The following is a 10,521-nucleotide window of genomic DNA, read 5'->3' as shown; positions in this document are numbered from 1 at the left end:
CGTTTTAGGTAGGTGTGGCTGACTCTTAACTTTTATAAAGAATATCTCTTTGGATTTGAGACTTTAGTCTTTGCAACTTTACAGATCTTCTTTATGCACCAAGAGCTTGTAACACTCCAAAGAGAAAGGAAAACTTGAAATCGCATCATATGACCCCTTTAAAACTATTTTTAACTGCACTTTCTATTTATATGTGCATTTTAATAATTGCATGTAAGTTTGATAATTCATTTGCATTTGTATTTTTAAATGCATTTATCACACTGCAGACTATGCAGTGAACAGCAAAAGCTATAAAGATGCTCGAAAAAGAATGAAATCATTTTTTACTTCTTTGTACATTTGTACATTTTCTTTTCTTATATTCTTACCGTATGTTAGATAACAGACATATTTTGTATTTAATGCACAACCATGTGAGTGAACCTTTAAATATGCAACAAATATAAACTTGTCACTTGAAAAATGGTGTCACAGCACCTAAAATAAAGAGTTTTTTTGTGTTATCTTAAAAAAAGTTTGGCCCACATTATTTGCTACTTTTATGAGGATTTGTGAGAAATAAAACTACTTCCAACAACATTTTCTAGTTATTACATAAATGCATTTGTATGACTTAATTTGTATAATTAATTAGTGTTTTCAAATGTGTTTATCACACTGCATAACTATGCAGTGAACAGCAAAAAGCTAAAAGGTGCTTAATACAGAAAACAAAGAGTTTGCACTTAATCTTTCTTTCTTTGTACATTAATAATTTCCTTTCTTATATTAGGTCAAATATTGTATTATTATAAACATATTATGCACAATCATGTGGGTAGGTAACATGTATGTGACAAATAAAAACTTGACACTTGAAAAATAAACCTAAAATATAGTTATTTTGAAGAAAAAAAGTAGTTTTTAAAGTCATATTTTATGAGTTCATATAAGTTTGATAATTATTATTTTTTTTAAGTGCATTTATCACATTACAGGACTATGCAGTAAACAGCAGCAAGCTAAAAGGTGATTAAAATATTTTATTTTTCAAATGCATGTATTAATTTATTTCTAGATCATTCTTTTGTTATATTAGATAACATGCACATACATTTTACTATTTAATGCACAACCTTGTGGGTAGATAATGTGTACAGTATATGACAAATAAAAACTAGAAACACGTGAAAAAGGGTGTCACAGCACCTAAAATATAATTTTTCTTTGGGCTATTGTGAAAAAAAAAGAAGTTTAGCCCATATTATTTTCCAGCTACTCATTCAGAGACACTTAGAAAATGATTTGACAGATCTTTGTGAACAAACATGCTATTTTTTCTCAGTGGCGTCATCACACCCTTTGATGGAAGATCTCAATCTGTCATTATCTAATGGTGTGGTGCTGTGTGTCTGAGCGTAGATTGCTTCTCTTTGATCTCTGTCTGTTTGTGTTTGCCTCTCTTTTCTGATTGCCTCTGCATTTTTTGCTCTCTCCATGCCCAGCCTCTCTCCTCCTCCTCCCCAGAAGCCTCCGGAGCGGGACAATCCCACCTCCCTCCTCTGAGTTTCCACACAACACCCACCTCCTCCACTTCTCCAAATCTCACTCCGCAGGGGTGTCAATTAGACAGTTGCTGTGGAAAGCGGTGGAGTGAAAGAGAGAAGACAAACAGTTGTGGAGTGGCAAGTGCTGTGATTTCAGGTAAGGACTTGTCTGATTAACTGTGTTTGTGTGTGTGTTTGTTTGTGAGTGTGTAACAATGTCACTTTCTAGATCTGTTGTTTTCATTCATGAAAGATGAAGGGTGAAATACTATAAAGAAGTTTAGTCAAGAAAAACAATGTTAACATTTAGATTAACTGATTGAAGATGACCAGTATATGTGTTTATTAGTCACATCTATTTTGTATGAATTTCTACCAAATAAGACATTTTGAATAAGAATGGCACATGGGAGAATTTACCTTACACTCTTAAAAATAAAGGTTTCAAAAGGAGGTTTTGGGTTCCACAAAGAACCTTTCAGTCAACAGTTCTTAAAAGAATCATTTTGTTCTTTATTGGCATTGATGGTTCCATGAAGAATAGGTAAAAATCTATAGAACCTTTTGGATTCAAATAAGTTCTCTATAGCGGAAAATGGTTCTTCAGATGATTAAAATGGTCCTCACACTAAGAAAAAAAATGGTTCTTTTAAGAATTGGGGAACCAAAAATAGTTCCAAAAATTTTGGCATCACTGCAAACCCCCCCCTTTTGGAATTTTAAGAGTGATTCTTAAAAGAACCTTTTGGAAAAATTCCATGGATGTTGAAGGTTCTTCATGAAATCTTCATAAAATGCCAATAAGAGTGTAGACATTATTTTGAAATTTCTACCTCAAATAATGCTCTCTTTGTGAAATCCGTGAAACTATTTCTAAACTTCAAAATCTTTAATGTGTTTTTCCGTAAGAAAGTTTGAATGATTTCCTAATGATTTTGACTGAATGAATCCTCAATTGGTCATACTGTAAGAGGAATCACTCTCAGAATATAGTCATTAACTTATCCAGGTGAAAGTCAAGTGTAAAGCATTCAAAATAAATCCCTGTCCACCTTATGAATGAAATCAGCATTTTTATTGAGCTTTTTTTAAGCTTAGAATAACAATACCCCATACTCGTCTTTTTTTTTTTTTTTCCATCTGGGAGTCTTGCAAGCACTGAGAACGGTTGGTATGCTGCCAAATAGGGGCCAAAGCTGTTTAGAGAGCGAAGACGCGGCTCCGGCCTCCCCCTTTCCCTCTGCTCATCTTTGCTTTGGAAATAGTTGGCTGCTCGTTACCCTGTCATTAGTGAGATGAGAAGCAGTGCACAGCACTGTGAGGAAAGGCAGCCGATTTCTGCTGGCTCCAGCCGGTGTCTCCAGTCAGTCCCAGCTGTACAGAAAGGCCACTTCTTCAGAGAGGAACGCACACTTTTTTTCCCCATGTGACCCAGAGATTTGAGCTGTGCAGTGGAAGGAAATGATAGTTTGCATGGCCTCACCTTGTAAGAAGGACAGTTACATACCCTGTATTTCAAAAAATGATTTGCTTAATCAGTACCTTTATTTTGTTTTCCAGTACTGAAACATGCTTAATAAAAGATACAATTACTTGAGAGGTTTATTTTTACAGAATTTCACATTTTTATTTTTTATTTTTACACCACTTGTTCTTTTTTCTAAAATAGCAAAAACCTAGAAAAAATGTTATGCCTTATAATTTTATACATCATATATTATTCATATTTAATTATATTTGTAAGTCGCTTTGGATAAATATAATATATACTTAGCATGATATATATATAAAAACAAGTACACCAGTCTACAAAACACGGCCTAAACAAGAGATAGTGGTAAGCATACTTCAAAGCAATCATTATTAATGAGATTTCAACCCCTCAAGTAATCATCTCATTGTCTCACAGAATGATTTTGTTGACGAGGATGACTTTCTGAAGGCAGCGCTGGATAACAAATTGCCAATGATCAAAAGTTACCTCACCAGAGGTGCAGACCCAAATGCCTGTGATAATGTGAGTGTTTACCCAACATATTGAATAAAAGGCATGCTGTATAATATATACTTAGCATGATATATATATATATATATATACTTAGCATGATATATATATATATATATCATGCTAAGTATACTAGATTTTTATGTACTTAATAAAAAATACACTACAATTGTACTTTTGGTATACTAAACTGGTAAACTGAAAGTCTGCTAAATTGGAACAATTCATTTTGTACTTAATGCACTTTAATTGTGCAGAAGTAGTGCTGAAGTCCAACTAAAGACATACTGAAGTATATTTGATTGTGCTAAAGTGGAACTATTGCAAGTATACTTCAGGTACACTTTAAATATCTTGCATTTAAAGACCGGCATTATTCAAAGATCCTACAGTCCTCATCAATAGTGACATTAAAACACATTTTAGGCTTAATATTAAGTAGTACTCCGAATAAAGTTTAATTATAATTTTTATATCAGCAAGTCTCAAGCGATGTCAGTAAATATGTGAATAGATTTGAACTATACTTTGTATTTTAAATATATGATTTTTTTTACTATGTTGTGTATGTGTGTGTATATATTTATGTGTTACATTATTTATAATAATATATTAATATCTTGTGCAATTGAACTTATTTTTTTCACAAAATTATTTATTATGTACTGTATTTAGGCTGAATGGTGGAGGAAGTAAAGCAATTTATCCTTTATTTAACTTTGTATTAAATTGGTTAATAACTTTTTGCAGCTGTTGCAGTTGCAGTAGTTACCTCCATGGCCATTTAAATTTAATTAAACATTTTGAGCGGCACATTTTGTCATTGCTCGTATTGTTTTTCACACTTGGTCTCGGCTCGTTTTGATGACAGGAAAACTGCCCCCACATGTTTGAACAGAAGCAGAGCGAAGTTTAGACAGAGTGCAGAGGGGTCCGGGGCCACCCACCCGGCCTGCCTTGGGCTTTCCTGACTGGAGCCTCTTAATCACCGCGATATCTACACCAAAACAGTAGGACGTGAATCTTGGCTAAACTTGAAACGTATCTCCCCATCCCTCCAGCCCATAACCATAATGAACAATCCGAATAAAGTTTAATTATAATTTTTATATCAGCAAGTCTCAAGCGATGTCAGTAAATATGTGAATAGATTTGAACTATACTTTGTATTTTAAATATATGATTTTTTTTACTATGTTGTGTATGTGTGTGTATATATTTATGTGTTACATTATTTATAATAATATATTAATATCTTGTGCAATTGAACTTATTTTTTTCACAAAATTATTTATTATGTACTGTATTTAGGCTGAATGGTGGAGGAAGTAAAGCAATTTATCCTTTATTTAACTTTGTATTAAATTGGTTAATAACTTTTTGCAGCTGTTGCAGTTGCAGTAGTTACCTCCATGGCCATTTAAATTTAATTAAACATTTTGAGCGGCACATTTTGTCATTGCTCGTATTGTTTTTCACACTTGGTCTCGGCTCGTTTTGATGACAGGAAAACTGCCCCCACATGTTTGAACAGAAGCAGAGCGAAGTTTAGACAGAGTGCAGAGGGGTCCGGGGCCACCCACCCGGCCTGCCTTGGGCTTTCCTGACTGGAGCCTCTTAATCACCGCGATATCTACACCAAAACAGTAGGACGTGAATCTTGGCTAAACTTGAAACGTATCTCCCCATCCCTCCAGCCCATAACCATAATGAACAAACAATGTTACTACAATAATATCCAATTAATATAGACCTATGTGAAACGCTCTCATAACATCCTCATACTTCAATCAGCTGGCTTTAATTGAGTCTGATTGCTTGTGATTGGTAGGATTGTTGTGTTTAATGACCTGCGACTTTTGTGGTTTTAAATGTCAGTTTTTTACTCCCGTTTTTTGCTAAATTACATAGTAGTAAATATGAAGGAGAGTGGTCAATAATGGCTTTCTTGTTTGTATGTTTTCATGAGACAAAGAAATCTTTATCTGTTTATGAAAACAATATTGAGTATGAACCATTTTGAGCTTAATGTATGTTATGATTATTTAAATTATTTTACATGAAAGTATTATGAAATAATGCTAAGTGTTTCACATTAATGGCTATGAATTTTTATAATTTTTTTTGGGTGAGAAAATTACATTTCTTTGTCAGAATAACTGGTGTTCCCCATATATTCCCATGAAAATATATTATATATAATAATTACCATAAATTCAGCTTGTGGTTTTGGTTAAACAGTGTTTGTGAGATGTTTGCGTCACATCTAAAACCAGCAGCTTTTCTGGGATGATGCTGGTGTGATTGTTCAGGTTCTTACAAGATAAGAGTTCAAAACAAGAGTCTCTTCAATGCATTTTTGCTGTAACCTTTTCTAGTCAAGCCTCATTACGATTTTGTGTTTACCTGAACCCTTGAAGTATCCCTTCAACACTTGTCTGTTGAACTTGCTGCAAACCTTCAGAGAACATCCCAAACAGGGGTGAAGCGTCTAATCACAGACTGTACAGCATGTAGAATCATGCCCTGAGAACAATGTTGACAGTTTCTAAACTGTGAGATCACACAAGCAGAGTTGGGAATGCTCTGGAAGTTTGATGTGGTTTATGCACAAAAACATTTGAAATGCCTTAAAGGCACTCCAGGGATTTTAAGCCATTAATCAGAGAGGAAATACTTTTTTTTTGCTGTTGGAAAAGTAGGTAATCTGTTGCAACCCCTTGCATTGAATGTGTACTTGTAGTTTACTTCAAATCTTAAAAGTGTGTTTTTAAATAACTATACTTGCAGATAATATATTAATGAAATCAAAAGTCACTTAAGTGTACTTAAAGAGAGACACTTTCTTGATTATGTTTCTGAACACACTTAAGTACACTTTTTAAAAGTGCACTGTCAAATAACGTCAAATATAAAGTTTTACTTTGTTATCATTGTTTTTATAATCTTTTGGTGTGTTTTAAATAAGTACACTTATTTTGATGTGTTGACTAACATACTAAAACACATGTAAAGTACTTGATTATAATTTTAACTGTAATATATCAATATAATATATTTAAAATGCACTAAACTGCAACTTCATCATTACAAAGGAGTAATTTCAAATATATTTAAATGCATAACAAACAATCTTCAATAGAAATGACATTCAAATATATTTTAGTTGATCATAAATGCATGGCAGTACATTTAGCAGAACTTTAACCATATTTCAAAGATAATAAAGGTAATAATGAAATTACATACAAAGATGTTAAGTCCTACTTAAGTGGGTCTACAAAGTTCAGCTAATTGTATTGAATATAAATTTAAACTTTAATACTCTAATTTCATTGAATTGTAAATGATATGCGATTAAGTGTTTGAAAACATTAAATTCCATTCACACTTAAGTACATTCTTTGAAAGTGTTATTTTATAAAAAGCAAGAGATAAAGTGTATATCTTTTCCACAAGGGATCGTTTAAAAAATATTGAGCAGGATGATTGTTTTTTTTATTCTTGAAAGTATATCTTGGTAGTTTTGGTAGTTAAATGTTGGTTGTTGTTATTAGTTTTTTTCACTGTTAAATAATATTATAATTTTCCTTTTTGTAATGTAAGAAGAGGCTTAACACATTGGCTTTTACTCACTGGATTTGGGAGGCATGTGGTTGAGATGGGCTGCAGTGAAGTGAAAAGGTCCCAGTGCTAATCTCTACAATGCACAACAAGGAATTTGGCCCTTTTTTGGAGAATAACCTGTGAAGCGAACCCATAATCCTCCCTGTTATAGACTTCCTGGGCCTGAAGTGTGAAAGCTTAGCTTACAAACACACAATCCTCTTTCAGTGACATCACGGCAGTAGAGGTGATGAACATCCTTATGACAGGGAAGTAGCTAAAATAAATGTACAAATGTGCTTTTCTTCCTGGAGACATTCCGGTTCTCGAATCTGATTGGTCGAGCAGCATTCTCTAATAACAGTCCAACAGAACTGGGACAAGTGACTGTCTCATTGAATCATTCGTTCAAATTATTAGTTCAAAATACTGATTCTTTCAGGAATTAAATGAAAGAGTCATTGAATCATTCACTCAGCTGATTCGTTTAAAATACTGTATCAAATCACGCTACTGTGTGTTGCTCAGAGACGCAGCAGATGATTCTACTTTGACTATGTTTACGATGATTGTCATTAGTGAAGCAAAAATACACAGATATTGCATTTAAAGAGCGATTGTGCTGTGTTTTAGGCCTTTTCTGTGAGGTACTGAACACATGCGACATGCATGAGGACAGTAAAACCATGTGCCCTCAATGAAAAGCATGATGTAATGCCAAACTAAAGGTGTCTGGATTTGAAGAGAGTTAAACAAGGGTTTGGGATCTCAATAAGGAGTTGTTTTACCACATCTGTTTCCAGGTATCATATGTTTTAAGGTGCCGCACATGGACTAGATCAACAACTTTCATCAACATTGCCTGACATCACATGATGGAAGCACGATAAGTAACCAGGTTAACACCTTTATTTTCACATTTTATAATGCAATTTGATAAAAGGTTGATAAAACATGACATCATATTCTGGAAGATTTCTGGAGTGCTGGAATAGTGTTAACCTAAATATGAAAGGCCAAATCCTGTTGATCTTTTGTTCTCTCCAAACTACAGCATTTGCTGTAATTACTAGCTTATTAAAAGTAATGAACACATTGTTAATCCTATAGCAAGTGCTTGACATTTCATTTGAAATTAAATGAAAAACTGGAATTCATTTTCAATATAATTAGCTGAACTTTAAAGTGCTTTTTTTTGACCCACTTAAGTAGGACTTAAGTACATCTTTATGTGTAATTTCAGAATTACTTTTATTGTGTTTGAAATATGATTAAAGTGTACTGACGAAATGCACTGACAAGCATTTATGGTAAGCTAACTTTAATATAATTTCTATTGCAACATGTAGGTCATGAATTTAAATATATTTGACCGATGAAAAAATGGCAGCCTTAAAATGGTTTGAACTATTTTTTTTTCAAGTCAAAAATATACGAAATGAACTTAAATACATTAATTTATACCTAATTTTCTTTTAACATTTATTGGTTAATCAGGTAGAAATAAGCTTTTTTAAGGTAACAGTTACAGGTTATCACTTTTTACAGTGTAATTACACATTTGTAATGATGAAGTTGCAATTTACTGCATTTAAAATATATTAACTTTAAATGTAATATCAAATAACACTATAGGTAAAGTCACAATCAAGTAGTTTACATGTGCTTTACATTTTTTTAAACAATGATTTAAAATGTGCTTTAAAGTAAAACTTCTAATTTGACATTATTGCGAAGTGCACTTTGTAAAAGTGTACTTAAGTGTGTTAAGTTTCATTAATAGATATTTTAAGATTTTAAGTGCACTACAAGTGCACATTCAATACAGTTACACACAGAGCAATCAACCCTCTTATACATTAAGGAAGCAGAGACAGACTAATGGTAAACAGAGCACATGCAGTTACTTGTTTCGCTTCATTGTGCTCATGGTTGTCCTGAACTTTGCACTTCTTAGAAGTGAAAAAAACCTTCTCTCACAGCTTAACTGTGGGTTTATGATGGCAAAATGAAGTAAGAATGGTTTTGTAAACCTCTGCAGCATTATCTGTTCAACAAGAATTTGTATTTTAATTAGTACTTTGTGCTAAGTCATTTTTTAGAGCTGCCTGTGTTTTCTCTTTGTTTCTGACTGTCTTTATGTTGAGTCGACCCTGTTTGTACCTCTATGAAATTTCACGCCATCCCAACAAAACAGATTGATTACATCTTGCTTTTTAAGCTACGGAAGTCTCTGTTGCCTGGCTTTGACTTTGTTCAGCCTGAGGCTGTGGAACAATCTTAGAAAACTGGGTTTTCCAATGGAGAAAGACAGCGGGAAGAAAAGAGGAGAGGCCTTTAAAAGAAAATATGTTAGTGAGTAAACAAAGACGGACTCATTCCAGATGTTTTGATGCTAGGAAAAGACCCACTGTGACCCAGTGAGCTCAAATTCACAGAAATGTACTGCACAAATCCATTGTGTGTTTCATTGTTTTGCTTCGAGATGAATTGAGCCAAAAATATGACTAATTAATTTTGTTTGATGAAACAAATTTGATTAATAACAAAGTATGTTTATGGTCTGGGTGAATGTTTTTATTTTATTTGAGTTGATCATTTTGAGTAATAGTGTCTGCATGAAGCTGTAAGGTGGAAAGCACATATCATGCCCTTGAGTCTGTGTTTTAATGGCTCATTAAACTGCAGGAGGAAGAACTGACCCTCTTTAGCAGTGAGTTCAGTGCTGACTGATGAGACAGCCTCAGTCTCCAGACTGGTCACTCCAGCTCCTAGAGATTGTTTAGGGTCAAAGGTCATCTCTTAAGTTGACGTCTCACCTCAGTGGGACTGGGCTCGGAAGGACTTTTTCTCCTATCACTCAACAAACGTGTCAGAGAGAGCTGACGAAGATGTTTTAGCCTCACGCTGAGGAGAATTTGATTCCCAAATTCCTTCGTTTGCAGGTTATTTATTATGGATTAATGGGAAAGTTGCATCTCATTTCTACATTTATGCCATTATTAACTTGTGAATCATTAAAAAATGATTAAAAAATTAAAAAACATTAAAAAATCATAAAAAAAAAAAAACACCTAACGATCATGTCCGGATCACATTTCACCTCAATATTAAAAAACAAACAAACAAATAATAATAATAATATGTATTTACATTTTTACATTTTTATTTACAATTTAAATTACTGGAAGTAAATGTTATACATACATATATATATATATATAAATGTGTGTATAATAATTTACTCATTTATGTAATGTAAAATATACTAGTATATTATTTAAATTGTGTGTGTGTGTATATATATATATATATATATATGTTAGTGCTGTCAAACGATTAATCGCATCCAAAATAAAAGTTTTTGTTTACATAATATAT

General features: G+C 33.1%; 1 protein-coding gene across 1 annotated transcript in view; it reads left to right on the top strand.

The window, feature by feature from the left end:
* Positions 1 to 1,596: 1,596 nt before the first annotated feature.
* The window catches only part of frem1a (Fras1 related extracellular matrix 1a), a 41,813-nt gene continuing 32,888 nt past the window's right edge, over positions 1,597 to 10,521 (top strand). Inside the window, exon 1 of the mRNA XM_016550072.1 lies at positions 1,597 to 1,686. The gene's annotated coding sequence lies outside the window, so the exon portion shown is untranslated. The remainder of the gene's footprint in view (positions 1,687 to 10,521) is intronic.

This window comes from Sinocyclocheilus rhinocerous, unplaced genomic scaffold (assembly GCF_001515625.1).
Source record: "Sinocyclocheilus rhinocerous isolate Xijiao unplaced genomic scaffold, SAMN03320098_v1.1 scaffold1065, whole genome shotgun sequence".
NCBI classification, from domain to species: Eukaryota; Metazoa; Chordata; class Actinopteri; order Cypriniformes; family Cyprinidae; genus Sinocyclocheilus; species Sinocyclocheilus rhinocerous.
The sequence above is the reverse complement of the archived record's forward strand: the minus strand, read 5'-3'. Positions and strand labels throughout refer to the sequence as shown.